This window comes from Ambystoma mexicanum, chromosome 13 (assembly GCF_040938575.1).
Source record: "Ambystoma mexicanum isolate Mex_15411 chromosome 13, UKY_AmexF1_1, whole genome shotgun sequence".
NCBI classification, from domain to species: domain Eukaryota; kingdom Metazoa; phylum Chordata; class Amphibia; order Caudata; family Ambystomatidae; genus Ambystoma; species Ambystoma mexicanum.
Window position 1 is genome coordinate 473750648 of NC_090938.1, and position 20268 is coordinate 473770915.

Consider the following 20268-nt stretch of genomic DNA (forward strand, 5'->3'; position numbering starts at 1 on the left):
GTCTATTGCACTCAGATAATCCAATTAGCCTTGTTCTATGGTAGCTGGTCTGTCCCTCTGACAAAATGCTCTACGACACCTAGTCTATTGCATTTGGTAGACTAGTAGGATAGGCTATCCATAGTGCCCAGGAAGTCTACAAGGGTAGTTGGCTTTTTCTCCTCCACAGAAGATCGGATGTCACAGCAAAGATGAGCTCTATCTGAGCTTAAGTTATGTGTAAACGCATCACTTCGGTGGACATCCGCCGCAGGCACGGCTATCCATCCACACACTCTAGAATGCAGCTACGACTATGTCAAATTCGGTCTAGCTGGTCACATAACAGCTTTGCACTGAAACACCAGACTTGCCTCCACACCTCTGCCATTAGAATACAGGGACAACTTATAACAAAATTCGGTCTAGCTGGACACACATCGAATCTTTCTGTTGTGACCTCCTGCAGCACCACTCCACATACCTCCTAACTCCTAATATTGGCCAAAAGCACACAAGCATCTTAAACCTCCTCTTAGAACTGTCCCATACCTGGACTTCGGTCCCTGAGAGTGTTCCTATCACAAAGCACATTCAGGCCATACAAATAGGGAAATGGCGCTATATAAATGATGTCTAGAATACAATACAATACAATAAAACTGTGGATAAAATTGTCATTGTTACTGTAGGACACTGTTTGAATTGGGTTAAAAGAAGTTAGTCGTTATTGATTGTACCTAAATACATTTGTTCTTAAAGGCAAGTTATAATCTTTTTGCATTGTGAAACTAGCAGACCACAAGAACACTAGCGTGTGCATGTGTAGTCTTGGATGTCGAAATTATTAAAATAATTCAACAAAGTTAGATTAAGAATGTTTCTATATTTTATTTGTCCCTGAATCTCTCATACTAACAATTTCAAGGACAAAATGTGGCAAATAACCAGAAAGAAATTATAAGATTCACTGTAATGAAACCTAACATACATAATTGAAGTTTCTATTCATAAGAGCTGTCGAAAAAGAAATTGCTACAACTTTACATTGCTATAATGGAAAATCAGCAAATAATATAAGGAGACTTTAACATAATATTTATGCAGTTGAATGCTTGATGATAAACAATGTGCTGCATTGATATTCAAGTTGATGCAGAGACTAGACATCACAAATGTAAAAATTACCGAAAAATTCATTTTTTATAAAAATGTTGATTTATTGTCAACTTATTTTTCAAATTTGGTACTGATATATATTTTTGCTTTCCCAGTTTACATAGTTACATCATTGGGATGTGAGTGTGCCATGGATACAATCTTCCCATGCTTGGGCTCTTTAACCAGAACTGGAGAATAATCATCAATAACGGAACTGTAATATCCATGTTCAGAGACGATCGTTGGGCACCTGTTTGCTGATTTGCATTGCCAGTGATCCAGAGCAGCAGCCTCTGTGGCATGAAGACGTACAGATGGCAAAATGTTGCATTTCAGTGTAAAAGGAGACCTTTGTTATCACAAACGGAACACCATATGCTTCGATACTATATAGATGATGGAACACAATTGCATTAGATTTTCCCACACAGAACTTTGACTTCACAATTCAAGTACAGGGATTAAAAGATCGATGAACGCAATCTAAAAGATTTGATGGAATGCGACAGTCGACCTAAACATTGCAACTATGTCTTGTAGTAAACAATGTTTTCTTCACTCATTATGTTCGCAAAGATTTTCAGTGATTCCTTGGATGTATTCTTCTGTTTTTAACTTGGATTAAAAAATATAACGACTTGATCATTTCCCAACTAGTAGTATTTTATTAAAAGTGTACGTTGTTTTCTTCTTTTTGTGAAAAGAAAGTAAACTTTTATGCTGGGTGTGTGTGTTGATCTTCCTGGATGTGCGTCGGGTAAAGTGATGACTTAGGTGATGACAGGGTACATTTGGATAAACTGTGCACCAACACCGTGAGAAGAGGTGGAGCATATCAGTTTGCCATGTTGCTGTCAATTTGAGGGGCAGGTGGCATCTGATGTACTGCTGTTAGGGCACTTGGACTTAGAGCGATGGATCAACAGATACGGTTATGTCAAGAGTTTCACATGTGGAAATATGAGAAAACCAAAGGAAAAATGCAATGGAAAATTAATTTGGATCAATCGATATGTGCTCAAAAATACATGCCCGATCCATTGTGCCAATAACATTCCGGAGAGAACTTCCCCTTTAATGGCATACATACCCAACACTGATCAGCCAGTTACGGAGTACCGCAAGGTTCAACCCTCTCTCCTCTGATATGTAACATTTATATTACATCACTGCACGAACTGCTTCATTTCTTGAATGTAGGTTTAATTTGCTAAACCGATAATGGTCAACCTTTTTCCAAATTTTACTGGGATTTATCTGCAGTTTGAAAAGTCCAGGGTATTTGTCACCTCTCCCGTATGGGGAGCCAACCCCTTTGTGACTGGAGAGGTGGGCCTGCTAACCTTAAACCCTAGAAGACAAGGCAAGCAAGATCCCACTGGGGATGAATGACCCACCTTTGAGGACAGGAGATTCAAAAAGGGATATCAGTAATCCTTCCTATTCTGAAGACCCCAATACATTTGTTGGCCTTATGAGACTTAAAGTATGAGAAGGGTGAATCAGACCATTCTCTTACAGAGGGATTGATAACGATCCAATCAGCAGCAGAGATAAGAGAAGAGAAGCCTGCTAAGCTAGAGAAGCATGAAGACAACATACAAGGAGGCATGGCAGGAAGAGTGTATGCCAGACAGGACTGCAGCCAAGCCTTCAGAATGCCTGAAGCCCTAATGGTGCAGGAGCCCGAAAAACCTGACCCAGAGGAGTGACATAGAGCACCCGCCACCTAAGAAGTGGCAGACTGGTGTATTTTATACCCTGGTACATTGACACCACTGAAGGCCAGCTGGAAGACAGGAAATCTCCGCCCTGCCACGCGAGAACCAAAAAGAGACAAAGAGGTGACCTTGTGGTTGCTGGGGTCCCAATACTCTCCCATAGGAACAAAGGTACATGGTGGCTCCAGGGAATCTGAAGAGGGGAGTAAAACCAAACCCCAAGGCAGGATGAGCTAGACTGAGCCCCAAGGCGGGTGAGGAAACCAACCCCCAAGGGAGGGCAAAGGACCAGAGACCCCAAAGTGGAGGGAGTAAAACCGTTCCCCAAGGTGCTGTGAGCAAAACCAAACCCCTACGCAGGCTGAGAGACCAGTGACCTCAAGGCATGGTGAGGGAATCCAAACCCCAAGGCAAGGTGAGGGATGAGAGGCCCCAGGGTGTGGTAAAAAGCACCAAGACCCAAGGTGGGATAACAACCAAGAACGGCCTAGCAGGATAGAACGCCAGGAACCTTCTTGAGAAAGAATACAAGTAAATCAGTTGGATTGGGGGACACATGCCAGACTTCCCCACGTGAGAGGGAAGACCATAAGAGATTAACTGAATTGAATGGAATACTACATACAAGAGGAGGCTGTATGACACTTAGCCTACAGGGTTAGACTGCAACAGGGCGCAAGCGCCCCTATTGAGACAGACACACAAAGGTTTGGGTCAGAAGCCAACCACCATTCACTTTACTTGCGGCCAAGTGTACCTTTGCTGACTTTATTTGTTTCTTTTACAATCGTAGGGACAGAACACAGGTAAGCATAGGATTCTGGACAGAGGACTTTGTTTTCTAAAGGATATCCTAACAGGTACCCTTTTATACTTTTCCTTTATTGAATGGGACCAAGAATGTTAGATTTAGGAATAGCAGGCTTCTTTTTTTACCTTAAAGAAAGGTTCAACCATAATGCCACCTATCCGTCTCCTGATTCTGATCTCCCTCAAGTGATGTCAGTGTGGGATACGGGTGACCGAACACAGTCTGACACAACTTACTGCTACATGTCCAAACTCATTGGCAAACTACCCCTATCGGACAGTGTGGTATTCAACCCTCCTTAGTTGGCCCCAAAAAGCAATCCTCCTTAAGAAGTGAAGCCCAACAACCTACCCCGACATCCACCCCCTTGACTACTGATAACTTTGTCAGAGCACTAGAGCAAAGCATATCAAGTTTGAAAATGGCTACTGCCTGTCTTTGGAATCACACCTCGAGAGAATTATTGATAGCCAAAAAAAAGCAGGTAAGAGACACCAAGAGAGACTTGATGGAGTAGGTGGATTCCCAGGTATAGTCATGCTACAACCCTATTGTGAATGTGAGGATTTGGCCACCTTCTTTATCAACTTCTAACGTTTAGCTACCCAGTTTAACTGGGCTGACATGCTTAAGAAATGTTATTTGGCTCCACTACTTAACGGCTAATTGCAGTCAGAATAACAAACTGTCAATGCCGCTGGAAACAGCTCTTTTAATGATGTAAAACAAATTGCAGGGGATACCAGAAGTCCCTGATACAAGGGGAAAACCTATCCTTCACATCCAACCCACCTGTTTCCCGGGTGGAGAAAAGGAACATTTTGTCCAAAAGATCAACCTGAACAGCCTATGGGAATAGGATGGTTGGATGCAGACGAATGAAAAGAATGGAAAGAGAGCAACAGGGAACCATCAGAGACCAACTTTCTCAAGTGAATGACCAGCCTCTTCCAGGGCCGAGAACATATTTGAGTAAAGCAAACTTAGGCCAATGCTTTAATTGACTTGGGTAGCAAGCAAACTGCCGTTGCCCTCCGCTTGGACCTGGTCTGCCCGAACAACTTCGACTTTGAAAATCACCTGCATCCATGAAGCTGCTGAAGAATATCCTAAAATACCACTCACCTTGAAAGTCTAGGGATCTCCAACTCCACTAAAAGTAGCAGTTATCCCCGGAATCCCAGAGGAGCTAATTATTGGTGTGGATTCCCCAAAATTCCCAGTTTCCTTCAGTCTCCCCAAGGGAGAAACCAGGGAAATGTATTCCCCCTTATCATCATGGGAGGAATTTCCAGAAGAACACTCAGATTCCACACGGTTTTGGCAGAAAGGTGTGCTCACTCAGATGATAATCCAGCTGGTGGAGTGCGTAAAGCCAAAGGTGGGGATATGTGACAAATTCATCCCCTCTTCCCAGGGGGGAGCCATCCCCTTTGGGACCAGGGAGTTGAGACCACTAAGCTTAGCATCCATTAGGGGACAGGACAAGCGGGATCCCCCCCACCTCCTTTGACAACAGTAGTAATCATCCCTATTCTGAAGACCACAGCATCTTTGTTGGCTATATGGAACTTAAAATGTGTAATGACTTTAAACTTTGTGTAGGAATGGCTGTTATGGTTTCTGAACATCAGTGTGCACAGTAGTCGCCGGGAGAGCTGGAACAGTGGAACATCCTCCCCCCACTTTACAAAGGGATAGATTAGGACTGAATTAGCAGTGAAGATGGAGAGAAGAGAAGGCCGCAGGGCAAGAGCAGCCTGGGGCCTCCTCCTAGGAGGCATGAGAGGAAGAGAAAGAGCGCATGCCAGATATGGCCTAGGGGACTGTGCCAAGCCCGTAGAAAACTCATAGCCCAGCCGGATCAAAAGCCAGAAGCTCCCAGTCCAGAGGAGCAATGTGGAGCACCCGCCATCAGAAAAGCAGAGGAATGGTGTACCGAGACATAGGCACACCAACCCCCCCACAGGAGAACAGGACATGCTCTGCTTGGCACCTGAGACCCGAAGAGAGACAAATAGGTTGTTCTGTGTTTGTCGGTCAGGAGCACAGAAAACAGCCTTGTGATTGCAAGTTTCCTTCGCTCTATGTATTTCTTTGGTGCGTAACATTTTCATTTTAAAAAGAACATTTGATGCATCACAGAAATACACAGGCTAGGATGCCAACCAAGGCCACGTGGCTGGAAGGGATAACCCTTCACTTTTAGACCACACAAGTCCCTGTCAAAGGACACTGGCAATCCCGCCCATTTGAAATGAATAAACAACGCGTGTTTGCCTTGTACGAACATTCATAGGTCTGCACCGTCCTATGAATATTACATTAATACAGCATGTATTAGTGTAACATTCATAGGACCTTATGAGACCTTTCTGGCATTTCAAAGCACAAGCACTGCAGGATATAGTGTTTTGTGGAGATATTTTGGAGGTTATCGACATGTTTTTTGAGTTTAATGCAGGGTCGGTACGGTTTGGGAGACATTTAAAGTATACCTATGTGGCATTGTATTGCCCTTGAGAATGGGATTCTCAAGAGCTTAAGAAGACAGCTGGCTAATTTAGAGAATGAGTGGAATCAACTGCACTAGCAGTTAGGGCAGATTGGTTTCTATTACGTCTGTGCTGGACTGCTTTAGAGCGGAGGTGGATAGGGAAGTAAAATATCTTGCTGTCCCCAGATTGGCCTGCAAATTTGGTGAGGAAGGTAGAGCAGGTTGTCATTTAGCTGATATACTGAATATACTGATATACTGAAGTGTGAGAATCGCCCAGTGAATGTCACAGTGGTTATGGACAATGAAGGGACTCAAGTGACGGATTCTGATTTGATTGTAGGGGTTTTTCCTGGTTACTATGAGACTTTGTACGCAGCCAGGGAACCACTCGACCTAGGCGTCCTGTATGTATTTATGAATCATATCACTTTGCCTACATTGGATAGCGTGATGAATGTTATGGACTCCTCACGCATTTCCTGCCTAAAGTCTCCTCCAACGTGGCCAATGAAAGGCAGATGCATTCTGATCCTTGAGGGTGGAGGGAGGATCACCTGTGAGAGGAAAAGGCTCAGGGGAATGAGAGGACTCTGTGGGATGATACACAGTATTTGTTTTCCTCTAGTGAGGGTGACTGCGTAATACCAAAGTGTGTAACGGCTTGTTGTAAAACCATCTTGCTGTATCATAAAATACACATATAAACAGGGGCAAAAACACCCATGAACTCCTAGGCCTTAGAAATAAAAGCCCTGTCAAAGCCCCAGAGACTGGAAAAATAAAGACCTCTGTTACACCCAAAGGTACAGTGAAACGGAATTTGTGGATAATAATGACCTAAAAGAATTGCCTTTTCCTCTTCAATCCGGTTTAGTGCCTAATCTTCATGATATTCCTTTAAAAAGGTATAGAAGTGAAATTCAAATAAGAAAACCTAACATCATTAGGGACTTCAAGTCCCATAATCCTCTAAGTACTAGGACAAGGAAGATGGCTGAAGAGGTACAGCATTACAGTAGTCAGATCATTAAAGCAAATTACCCACACCTGGGGGAGACAGAGAGGCTTAAAAGGCCCCCTCAAATGCAAGTCATGAGAAAAGGAGAGAGGAGAGCAACAGGAAGCAGAAGCAGTGTGGTTTGTGCAGGCAGCCCAAGCAGAAGCTAGAGGAGAGAGAGGACCACTGTGTGGCAGAAAACAACTGCCAGTCGTGAGAGGGTCTGTGCCTCTCAAATCCTGAAGTGCAGAGGTTGCGCAGCAGGAAGCGTTCAAGAGGGAGGCTTACCCTCTGGCGATCTAATCTGCAGAGACTGCGCAATAGGAAGTGAAGACGAGGGAAGTTTTCCCTTCCCGGAGGTCGTCTCAGGTGGCTGCATTCACCAGAGAACCTCCGGAGTGAAGAGGGCTCCAGTTGCAGGTGGTGGGGACGGCGGCGATCTGAAAGAAGAGGTTTGCCAAGTCGTGAAAAGCCACAAGAAGAGAAATCCTGCAAGTGGCTAGTGGAAGAGAAGAGCACATTTTACCCAGTGAGCTCACAGTCTGTTTGTGACCCCAGAGTGCTCCTTCCCTGCTCGGGTATGCAAGGCAGGCGTTTGGCATGTGAGGGACAGTCGTTTGTGAATGAAAGTGACTTCAAAAGCATGTTTGAATCTTGCACTACTGAAACGCAGCAAAAGCAGCACTTGTGAGCGAGAAACACGGAATTTCAAAGTAATCATGAATACCGAAATAATAAAAATGAGGGAACCCCGATTATAAGAAAGTCAAAAGAAGTGTGTGTCTATGGAAACAGCAACTACCAAAAAGGACATATTGTTAAAAGTGAACACCTACAAGCATTGCCCAAGACAAGCGAGCCAAACCAAGGCAGTTACAATCTAGTAGACATTGCCAACAGCGGCAAGGGGCTATTGGAAGATGCATAAGCAGTGAAACCTGTTGCCCATACTTTGCACAACCTGTGGTGAAAGTTGGTATAAACTCAAATTACCCAAGTCAAGGGAAGAGAAGTAATAGGCCCGTTTCCTATCAGTCACTGGTTACTTGTGTAGTGGGGAAACAAGAGTGCCAAAAAAGGCTGTCTTTTTGGGAAAAGAGATCCAGAAGGAGAGGAGCATTATTTTCAGAAGAGTGACAAAGAGCACCAATTAAAATCTTGTTTCCCTGAAGAGTTATTGGGAGTTTTGAAGCTGCAATTTGTTGAACATTATGAAGTTGTGGTGAAACATTTATCAAATGATAGTAACACCCAAAGCACTTGTGATTGTGAAATGATGTTTGGGCAGAGGAGTATACCTGGGCTGCAAACTGCTGGAGGAGTGGGACTGGCATTGGAGTAACCAGGTGGAAGTTGAAGAAGTGCTTAAAAGGGGTAATGAAAAAGGCATTTTATGTTGCTTGTGATGCTAAAGGTATTTGTGGCACTAAAGGTATACCAAATTGAGGTGGAACTTTCTGTTGACAGGTTGAAGCTGATAAAGGTATTTGTGGCAAATTATTCTGACCAAGACAATTATTTTGCTATTGATAAACTGAGAACTTGTTCAAGGAAGGGAAAAACCTTCTGTTTTCAGAGTTGGACCTTCCTGCTGACAAGTTGAAGCTATATCAAATTGAGCTGGAACTTTCTGTTGACAAGTTGAAGCTACACCAAACTGAGTTGAAGTGGAAGCAAACTGTGGTTGAACACTGTTGGAAATCAGGATTTCCTTGTTTTCTTTTCTTGAACTGTGAAACAATCACGTTTGAACCTGGAAAGGGGGAATTCGCCCAGGTTACAAAGAGAGACTGTGGTAACATTATAAATTAAATCATTACTGTTTGTTTGGAATTGCTATGTATTTCCTTGTTTATTTGTTGTATGGATAAGTGTGAGGGGCTGAAATCCTTTGTTAGCGTGTTTCTTTTAGTTTATTTTAGACAGGGAAATCCTCATCAGGGTAGGGATAGTGAGGTGTTCATCCAACCTTATATTTTAATAAAATGCTATTTGTTGAGAAATCTTTACAAAGTTGTCCACCTCACATTTCTGACACTAGGGACGCTTGTGAACTTCTTGATGCTCCTATTACAACTGACGGTATACTTGCCGCCATTAAGGCATTGCCACCCGCTAAAGCTCCTGGCTCTGACGGTATTACAGTTACATTTCTTAAAGAATATGGGCAGAATGTGACCATTTATTTGCTGCAGGTGTGGCAGGAAGCATTGCATATTGGTAGCTGCGTGAAGCAGGATTCTCCTTGATTTTAAAACATGCTAAGGAGTTGGCAGAATGAGCCTCCTACAGGCCAATGTTGCTGATAAACCTAGACACTAAAAGCTTCTCCTCGATTTTGCGAGATCCGCTCCTTCCCTATCTCACCTATATTGCGCACCAGGACCAGTCGGGGTTTATGCCGGGGCGCTCCCCGGCTTTGAATTTGAGGTGACTATTTGTGGTCCTTGCTGAAATTGACCCTGAAGCACAGGCTGGTGGAGCACTGTTAGACGTTGAGGAAGCGTTTGACTCGATATTGTTGGAATATCTGTTTACTATTATTCCGCATTTGGGAATCCCTAGCTACTTTTTGCACTGTGTGAAGTTATTATATGCTGGTGCCTCTGCGAGATTCCGTTTATATTGTAAACGTTCGGGCCCTTTGCAGCTGGATTGGGGACTCTGCAAGGATGCCCCCTGTCGCCACTGTTGTTCGCTTTAGCTATGGAGCCACTCACGGCTCAATTGTGGATGTTGCATTGAAAGCGTGGTTTGGCTTTAGGGGCAGTGTGAGAATTGGTATCCCTGTACGCAGATGATATCATATTGTACATTAAAGATCCTGAAATGAACCTACCTCCCCTTACAGAGGAGTTTGAAGAGTTTGGTAAGATCTCTGGACTAAGAATGAAAAGGGCTACATCCATTTTATTTCCATTAAACGATAACAGATCTAGACTACTGGAGTGTGATTCATACAGGTGGGAACAATTGTCCGTCCAGTATTTGGGCATTACTGTGAGTATAACTCTCTCCTCTCTACTAAAGGATAATCATTTTGCATATTTGCATCGCCTTGAGAAGAAGATTGAACATTAGCTCACTCTCCCACTTTCCCTGTTTGGACCTATTGCGATTGCTTTACTTTTTTCAAAATATTCTGGCATGGCCAGGTACTACATTCTTTGTGCAACTTTGGTCGTTACTAGTGAAATTAGCATGGCACTGCAAGGCACCCAGAATCAAGTGAGAAACACTTGCCCAACCTCATGGTCTGGGTGGGTCAGGAGCTCCTGATTTGGAACTATATTACTAGTGTCTCTTGTGTCTTTTGAGTCTTTTTGGATGCCCAGCTCACTGCCTTTTCTGCATGTTAGGATTGAGAGGATGTCGAACCAATCCTATTCTCTACAGGGTGCCTTGGTATCCATGACTGTTAGTGACAAATGCAAATTTGATCCGGTATCTTGTACAGTTGATGCATGGAGGAGGCTTTCTATGCATTTGCAGATTCAATTTCCATATACACGGAAATGCGAGTGTGTGGAGTGTGGGGACTTCAGAGCTCAGATCTGGCATATGATGCTACTATTATGAGGCTTTGGTCTTATTTATTTGTCTGTTTCTTATGCGCTGCAGGCATCAGGGCACGGAGGGGACAGGTGAAGAGGAAGAGAAAATTAAACGCAGGGCAAGTCTACAAGGCAGAGTGTGGAGACCTAAGAAAATAGAAAGTCTTCAGTGTTTTCTTAAAGACAGACAAATTTCCTTCGCAACTGAGGTTTTTCAGCAATTTGATCCATGCTACAACAGCCTTCACAGGGCACAACCATTCTTTTCCCTTGCCACGTCTAAAACTAGGGCATGTCAATCGCATAGAATCTTTAGATCTGTTGGTCCTAACAGAGTTCTGAACGGTGATGCATGCTTTAAGGTATCTTGGTGCATCTCCGAACAAGCACTTGTGAGTCATATAGTATTAATTTTGAACTCTATTATAGCTTGTACAAGAAGCCAACTCAGTTCCCTTTTGTATAGTGATATGTGCTCATCTTTAGGAACATTTTTAATGACTCTAACTGCGTCATTCTGCAAAGTGTGCAGTTTTTTAGCACATGATTTACTGGCTCCACCTAATAAGATGTTGCAGTAGTCTTGCCTTGGCATAATTAGGGTCTTGCCTTGGCATAATTAGGGCTCTGACCAAGGTATCACAGTTTTTGTCTGAAATGAAAGGCTTTACCAAACGCAAAAGTCTTAGGTAATATTGTACATTTTTTGTGATATTGGTGACTTCATCATCCGCATTGAGAGATGCCTCAATTATGACAGTGTTTTACCTTATTTACAGTATTTATGAGATGTTGATTAATGCAGAAATTTGCATAGGCAGCTCCGAGTTTTTCCCTTGCTTGGGCCGATCCAACGGTAAGAAGCTTAGTCTTCTCACTGTTGAGACACAACCCATGGTCTGTCATCCAAATTCATATTTTTGCATATACGGACATGATTAGGTCAGCATCTTTTATGTAGTCTCCACTCATCTTAAATACTAGCTGAGTGTCGTCAGCATAATTAGTGAAGTGTAGCCCAGTAGAATCTAAAAGATCACACAGTGGATGACAAAAAAGGGTGAAATGTTGGGGGATAAACATGCCCCCTGAGGAAATCCACATGTGATATGTTCTGGGTTTGAGGAAGCATTTCCCAGACAATTTTAGACATTCTGTTACTAAGAAATGCCCGGAACCATTCAACTGTATTAGTAGAAAAGTTGTCTATTTCCTGGATTTGGTATAGAAGCTTAGGATGGTCCACGAGATCAAAGGCTGCTGAAAGATCTAAAAGCATCAGCAGCCCTGGTCTACTTTCATCTATAACATGTAGCACTTCTCTTTGTAGGTCTAGCATTGCAGTCTACATCCCATGTAAGCTTCTAAAACCTGATTGTCGTTGGTGTAGTATATTTGACTTCTCCATATGTTTTTGTAAGTGGATAGCAGATACTTTGTCAACCACTTTCAACATAAATGGGACATTGGTGATAGGTCTGAAATTGGAATATATTGCAGGATCTAGGTTAGGATTTTTCAGTAGAGGGGTACCTGTTATGTTTTTTAGGGAGTCAGGCACATCGTTGTCAGAAAAACAAGCATTTATAGAACGGGTTAGGAAAGGCACAAAGATATCATCTGGGTGATCGAAAACAAGAAGGAAGGATATCTGTTTGATGGGTAGTAGGGCACATTTGTTTAAGGGTTTTAGGTTTGAGTAAGATAATCCACAGTGATCGTTTCAAATGAAAATAAAAGAGTTCTTGTGTTTGATGCTTAGAGGTTGAATTTACATTAGTTTCTTTAGTACTAGTGATACTGCGTTGTGCTTTGTGTACATTATCAGCTATGGCTTTTTGCACTGCCGCACAGTCTAGTTTTTCCAATGTCCTGACAATGTCCTGACAATCTCAAATAATTTCTTAGGGTTATTTGCAGAGTTCGAAATTTTAGAGTCGAAGAAACCTTTTTTGGCGCGGAAAATTTCCATCCGGTAATTTTTCTCAATGGCTTTCGACTTTTCTTTGCTATCTTGGGATTGTTTTTTTGTCCATAAACGTTCGGCTTTTCTTTTTTCCTGCTTCAGGGAGGCAAGATGTGGGGTGTACAAGTTTTGGTTACTTTCTATTTCTTTAACTTGCCTCTCTTTCAGCTGTGGTATCTGGCCAAGCATCTTGCAGATACATTGAACATAGCTAGATGCCAGTGAAATAGATGAATATTGGTTAGAAGTAGAGGTTATCAATTCGTTAATATATTTCTGTAGGTCCTCAGGTGTAATTTTATTGAAATTCCTACTAATTACTTTCTGTAAGTTATTGATTCTAGGGATCCCCGGGGGTCACAGTATAATGCAAGGTTTGATGTGGAGCATTTGTAGATGTAGGTTTCTAGCTGCAACCCAGTTAAGGGCTTTGCCATGTGTATGTGTCGGTTTTTTGTTAAGTATAGTAAAATCATGACTCTAGAGCAGTTGCTCCAATTCGGTAGCTTCTGGGTCCTTAGGATTCCACAACCATTTATTAAAGTCTCCAAGTATGATAGTATGGCTATGGGTTTATAAAAATTTGATAGGATACCTGATATCTCATCAATAAATGTAAGCAGCTTGGTCGGCAGGTGATAGATCAAGATAAGATTTAGGCAGTCATTGGGGGTGATTATGGCTTTCATAAGTATAATTTTGCATCCTGTGCATGAAATGGGTGCTTTAAAAAAGTCTATTCCCTGTTTTTAAATAATTGCCACTCCTCCTCCCCTACCATTTTCTCTGTGTTCTCTGTGAAATGTGTATCCATCAGGAGTAGCAAGACTTATATTGGGCCCACTTGAATCTTTGAGCCATGTTTTCGGTGATACACATAATATCTATGTGTTCATCCGAGACGTGATCCACAATGCTGATAGCATGTTTCTCCAAAGACCTACAATTAAGCAAACATATCTTGAGGAATTGATCTATAGTTTGTGTTTCACATGCTGTATCGTCCATAATGATATCGAACGTAAGATTTATGGAGGCCTCAAGGATCAGTTACTTCTCTCGAGTTAGTATTCGATTGAAAATAGTCAAATAATACTTAGAGATGCAGCCGATTTTGGCCAATGGCAAAATAACTCCTGTTGGAGTGAGGTTGACTCAAGGCTGATAGAGAATTAGATGTGTGATTTTTACCTTGTGGAGATTTTTGTTTCCAGAGACCAGGTAGTAGCAAGGTTGGGACAGCACTTTAGATTGATCTTTCAATATTTTCAACTGTGGGTGGCTTGTCGGGCCTGGATGCCCTTTTTTCTGCTAGAGTCTCCTACAATCCCCATTTGGCAGGACTTGGTGAATGGGGGAACTTTTGTGTAGATCAAAGTGGGCAAGTGATGCTGGGATGGTCCTCAATGACAAATTATGGTCTGTGACAGGGCCATCATTGTGGCCCTGTCAAGGAGATTGGGGGGAGCCCTCCCCAACCCAACACCGTGTGGAGCCCACCCCAAACCAACCCAACATGGTGCTGAGTGCAGGCAGGCACCCATCCCACCCCTCTTTACCTGCAGTGATGGTGGCCGCCGAAGCAGAGAAGCAGCCAAAAGAGACGTGCTCACCAGTGTCAGAGATCAAGGTGCCACCCCTGACAAGGGGTGCCGCGAAACGCACAACACCGGTCAGCCAATGACGCAGCCCAGCAGACCTGCAGAAGGGTAAGGGGCGACCGGGACAACACTGGTCACCGCAAGAGTAGAGGGAAATTAGCCCACTAGCCCACCATGGATGTTTTCTCAGGGAGAAAAGCCATATAATTCAGGGCTCTACTAAACCACCATGAGGTTTTGAGAGGGGGAAAAAGCTTCCAGCAAGACTTGGGAAAAAAGGTGGCCTCAGGGAGCCAGTATAGGCTGCATGTGAGAAATGCAGCAGGGGCCATGTTGGAAAGGGGCAGGGCTTACCAGCACTTTTAAGCCCTCCCATGGCCATCCCCTGTCACACCCGTTGGAGCCAGATAAGTGATTGGACAGGGTGAGAATCCAATCCCAGGAGGGTTTGGGGTATTTAAGGAGGTGTGTATGAGTGTGTAGATGTGGGTTAGTTGGGTGAGGATAGGAGGCAGTGGAGGACGTCTGAAAGACCAGCGGAGGCGAAAGTGATAAGAGTGCAAGGCTATTGTTAAGGAGGGGGTCTGTAGAGTGTTTGGGTGATGGAGGGAAGCGTGTGAGTAGTAGAAGTAGAGTAGGAGTAGGCGTAGCAGAGTAGTAGAAGTGGCAGGGGTAGTAATGGTAGTTGGGAGTGTGGATAGTAGGGAGCAGGAATTGTGGTAGCGAAATGGGTGTGCAGGGCACCACATCCCTGGGTGTCCCTGACGGCCTGACCAGGGGCTAGTGAGAGGGGGTGAGCAGGGCACGATATCCCTGAGAGTCTACCGAGACAAAGTTATAGATGGGTAGGGGTAGTAGCAGAGGGGGAATAACAACTGAAAGAGACTGGGAGAATGAAAGTGAGTGGGAGTGCAGGAGTAGCTATTGGTATAGAGTAAAACAGAGATTAGAATCAGAGGAGCAGTAAGGAGTGGGGAAGGAAGTAAGAGCAAAGGGTGGAGGTGGAAAGGCGGAGTGAGACTAGAGGGTCAATAAGGGGGGGGCTGATTTAAAAGGGATCGGGCACAGATATGAAAGTGTATGCAAAGAGTGAGCGTGAGACTGGGCGATTGAAGGCACCGCGTATTACTCCCTGAGAATACTAAGCGGGAATAAGCAAGGGAAAGTTAGAAGATCCCTAGGGAGCCAGACAGCGCGCGACTTAGGGAAAACACCTGAAGTGCAGAGAGAAGAAAAGACAGACATGGGTTACTGATCCTGTTATTGTCACGACCCTCGCCCAAAACCCCCTCTGGCAAACCCATTGGCCAGGTGGAGTCAGGACTCTGGCCTCTAGACCCTGGCAGACCCTGGCATCCTCTTCAAAAGCCCTCATGGGGCCAGTACTGGCGCCTATGGCGCCAGGCTCATACACCATGAAAAACAATGTGCTTGGGAACTACTTTATTGTATTGTCAGCCAACATGGAGGCATCCACAAAGCTTGGTTCCTAAGAACCAAGCTATGCTGTCTAGTGTTTTGGGTGTGGTAGCCTACGGACTACTTTACCTGGACTATTTTGTTGGGGCTATTTAAACCACACCCGAGCAAGATAACACGCTTTGTGTTACTTTGCAGCTTGCAACGTGACGCTCATCGTGTCCAGCTATTCCCTCGAATCTCGGAGAAGCAGAACCTGCAAGGAGACAAAAGGAACATCATTAGCAGCAGCATCTTACCTGCAGTCTTCATCTTTAAACACTCGCAGCTACTGAGAACAGCTTCCTCGAATCTGCACGCCTCCCGGACAGAACGACCTGAAAGTGGAAGATAGAGGCAACATTAAAGAAGGCAGTAGAGACATTTACAAATTACGAACTGCTCAAAAGGTTTACCTGGCTGGTCGCCTCTCGGCTGGCACCACTCCGGACATTCCACTCGCGCTGAAGAACACTGTGACCTACAAGAAAGGAAAACACAGGTTAGCAAAGGCAAGACTTCGCAGCGCTGCACATAGTGCTTACTTACCGCATCATAGCGCTCTTAATGCGCCATCATTTACCAGCGGGGCTCAACCAAGCCAGTTCGCCGCGCTGAAGCTCTGAATAACTAAGGGAGAAAAAGAGACATTTTAAACAAAGAAAGGCATGCAGGATAGCAACAAAACTAAAGAACAGCAATAAGACCTACCTGAACAATATCAAACGGGTCGGTGTCAGTGAAGTAACTGGACCGCACTCGCCCAAGAAAGACAACGCACCCCTGCAAAGAAGACAGGACGGAGAGCACGCCTAAATCTACCACAAGGTGAGGAGAGGGTGCCAAAGGGACTGAAATCACACGGGGGTGGAGGGAGGATACTTACCCCAGTCGGTCAGTCTTGAACACAGTCCTCCTGTATTTTCAGGCAGAACCTTCCCCGCAGACCACATCAGGGCAAAGCTGAGAAGCATACCAGCGAGTAACCCGGCTGGGTGGCGTCCCTGTGGATACCAGGTGAGCGTCACAGGACGCAAAGCCTACCATAACAAATCCACCTGGGCGCCATCGAGACATCAGAAATGGACCAATTGGCCCAATTACTAGGAGAGCTTCATGCTGAGGTTGATTCTGCCCGACAAGAGACTAATGCCCTCCGGAGAGACCTAATAGTGACCAAAGAATGCACTGAACAGATTAGCAGGCAATACTTGCAATCACAGACAGGACAGACGCCTCTACCTGGAAGCAATCCAACGATGCAAAACCCCGCCACACCACCCACTCCAGTACAGATCACGTTACCTGGAACAGTGCCCCTGGCACCACCAGAAAGGTTCACAGGCGACCCACAGAAGTATGCAGCATTCATCAATCAGTGCCGCCTTAATTTTCTTTGTAGGCCTGGAGCATTTCCAAACGACCAAGCTCGGGTAGCTTTTGTCTTATCACACCTGAGTCGTAGTGCAGCAGATTGGTCGGTGCCATTGGTAACCCATGACGATCCTCTATCATATGACTTTGGGGGGTTCCAGAGAGAAATGAAAAAACATTTTGCTCGAGGTACCCAGGAACAAGCAGTAGACAATGAACTCTTGTCCCTCTGACAGGGGAATCAGGACTTGTTAACGTACATTGCCACCTTCAACAGACTGGTTGCTGAAGCTAGGTGGCCAGAAAACAAAAGAACCACGTTATTCCATCGAGGCTTACAAGGCGAATTAAAGGACGTCTTAGCCAGGGTGGTTGATCCACCCAGAGACTGTGCAGAATTCATAAATCTGGTCGTGCAGCTAGACCACAGGTTGCAGGACCGAAAGGCAGACCGGTCTAAGACAGACCCTCGGACCGTGTATGTTCCACCAAGGGAAAACACACCCCGTGTACATGAAAATGCTGTAGAACCCATGCAGATTGGAGGGATATGGCCTCCATTAACAAAACAAGAGCGGGACAAAAGAAGACAACAACAGCTTTGTTTGTATTGAGGGAAACCAGGACATTTCCTGAAGGACTCTCCAGTAAAACCCCCAAGAAGAACAGTTGGGGCCACATAGAAGGATGAAGCTAAGGAATCGGAAAACTACCAAGCTTGACAAACGTAGAGGTCAGTTTGTCGAGTGAGAAGAAAGAGTTGCTGACCTCGCACTTTGCAATACCAGCGATCTTAATTAACCCCCAACAGTCGTCAAGAATGCATGCCATTGAAGCATACATCGATAGCGGAGCAATTGGAAATTATATTGATCAAGAACTGGCAGCAGAGATGGGGCTTCCTTTGTGTTCTAAGCCAACTATGAACAAGGTAACCACCGTGGATGGGACAGAAATCGCTTCCGGACCAGTAACCCAGTGCACAGCCAGGGTAACCTTGCTGTGCCAGGACAGACATCGGGAGTCTATTTTATTCGATCTCATCAAGGCACCTCAGTTCAGGCTAATACTAGGGATGCCATGGTTGGTTGCTCACAACCCTTTGATAGACTGGCGGGCACGAAAATTAACCTTCCCCGGTGACTGCTTCCCTGCCTGCTATTACTAAGAGGAGAAACCCGACGTCTGTATCCCCATGACTCCCGGAGCGACAGTATCAACCCTGGGAGCAACTAATACCTTGCCAAGTGAATACCATGATTTCCAGGATGTTTTCCGAAAGGACCAAGCCAATACATTGCCGCCAAACAGGCCCTATGACTGTCAAAGCGACCTTGTTCCTGGTCCACAAATCCCTTGCGGCAGGATCTACGCTCTCACAGAACCAGAAAACCTTAATTTGAAATCCTATTTAGACCAGTACCTTGCAAACGGATTTATCCGTCCTTCGATGTCCCCCGCAGCCAGTCCTTTGTTCTTCTTACTGAAAAAGGAAGGAGACTTGAGAACCTGTAATTACTACCGCGCATTGAACCAGATCACCGTGGAGAACCACTACCCCTTGCCACTTATCCCTGAGATGCTAGACCAAGTTAAAGATGCCCAGATTTATACCAAATTGAACATTCGAGGAGCGTACCACCTTGTCCGAGTCAGAAAAGGAGATGAATGGAAAACGCTCCTGCGGCATTCTAGTATTTCATGAATGACGTCTTAAGGGAGTTAATTGATGTGTGCTCATTAGTGTACATAGACGACCTCTTAGTATACTCAGCCTCGGAGCAAGATCATGTCAGGCACGTTCGTTCAGTCCTCACCAAGCTCAGTCAACATTGCTTGTTTGCAAAGCTTGAAAAATGCTTTTTTCACTTTTCCGGAGTAGAGTTTCTTGGTTTTATCCTTACTGCAGGAGGCATCAGAATGGACGTGCACAAGGTAGATGCCATTCTGAAATGGGCTTCACCGACGTCTCTGAAAGGGGTACAAAGCATGCTGGGCTTTGTGAACTTCTACCGCCGGTTCAACCCAGACTTCTCTCAGGTTGTGCACCCAATCACAGTACTACTAAGAGAAAACTATAAAAAAGTTTGCTTGGACCGAAGAAGCAGAAGAAGCCTTTCAGGAACTTAAACAAAGGTTTACCTCCGCTCCAATCCTGCAACATCCTCGTCCAGACCTCCCTTATGTCGTTGAAACGGATGCGTCCAGTCTCGCAATGGGGGCTGTCCTTTCACAGAGAGACCCGGAAACCGGCCAGCTACATCCTGTGGCCTTCTGGTCGAAAATGTTCTCACCTCCAGAGATTGATTATGCCATCACGGACAAGGAACTCCTGGCTATCAAATCTGCCTTTAAAGCCTGGAGGCACTACCTTCTGGGGGCCAGACACACCATTACAGTCATCACAGACCACCGAAACCTGAAATATCTCAAAACAGCCAAGGCCCAGTCCTCGCGCCAATTACGGTGGGCCCTTTTCTTCGAAGAATAAGATTATGTAATCACATTGCGACCAGGAGTCAGAAACGGAAAGGTGGATGCCTTATCTCGCAAGGGCATAGATGAAGTAGTATAACCAACTCCAGACCCAGTACTCATTATACCTGAAGACAAACTCTTGGATATCACGACAGCCTTAACACAAGCAGAACTATGAAAAGAAATCCAACGGACAATGAATCCTGATGCCTACATCGCATGGCAAACTCAAGGAGAACAATATACCATCAAGGACCATCTACCCTTTTTTAGGGATCGCCTATAAGTACCCAAGAATGAATTACAACAGCATATTATTCCAAACTATCACGATCCATTGATCTAAAGGCGTCCTGGGATCGCCAAAACCCTCGCTAAGGTGAAAGAGAACTTTTTGTGGCCTACCTAGTGTAAGGACATCGTTCAGTATATTCAGTCCTGCAGTGTCTGCGCACAAAATAAATCACAGAAACAAAAACCATCTGGACATTCCTCCAGTTCCAAGGCACACTCTTTCCCTTGACTTTATCACTGATCTACCTCCAAGCCAGGGGTTCAACACCATCCTTGTAGTTGTGGACTTATTCTCGAAGATGGCCCATTTTATTCCTCTCAAAGGCCTCCGAGACGCAGCCACTTTAGCAAAAGTGTTCCTGGAGGGCATGGTT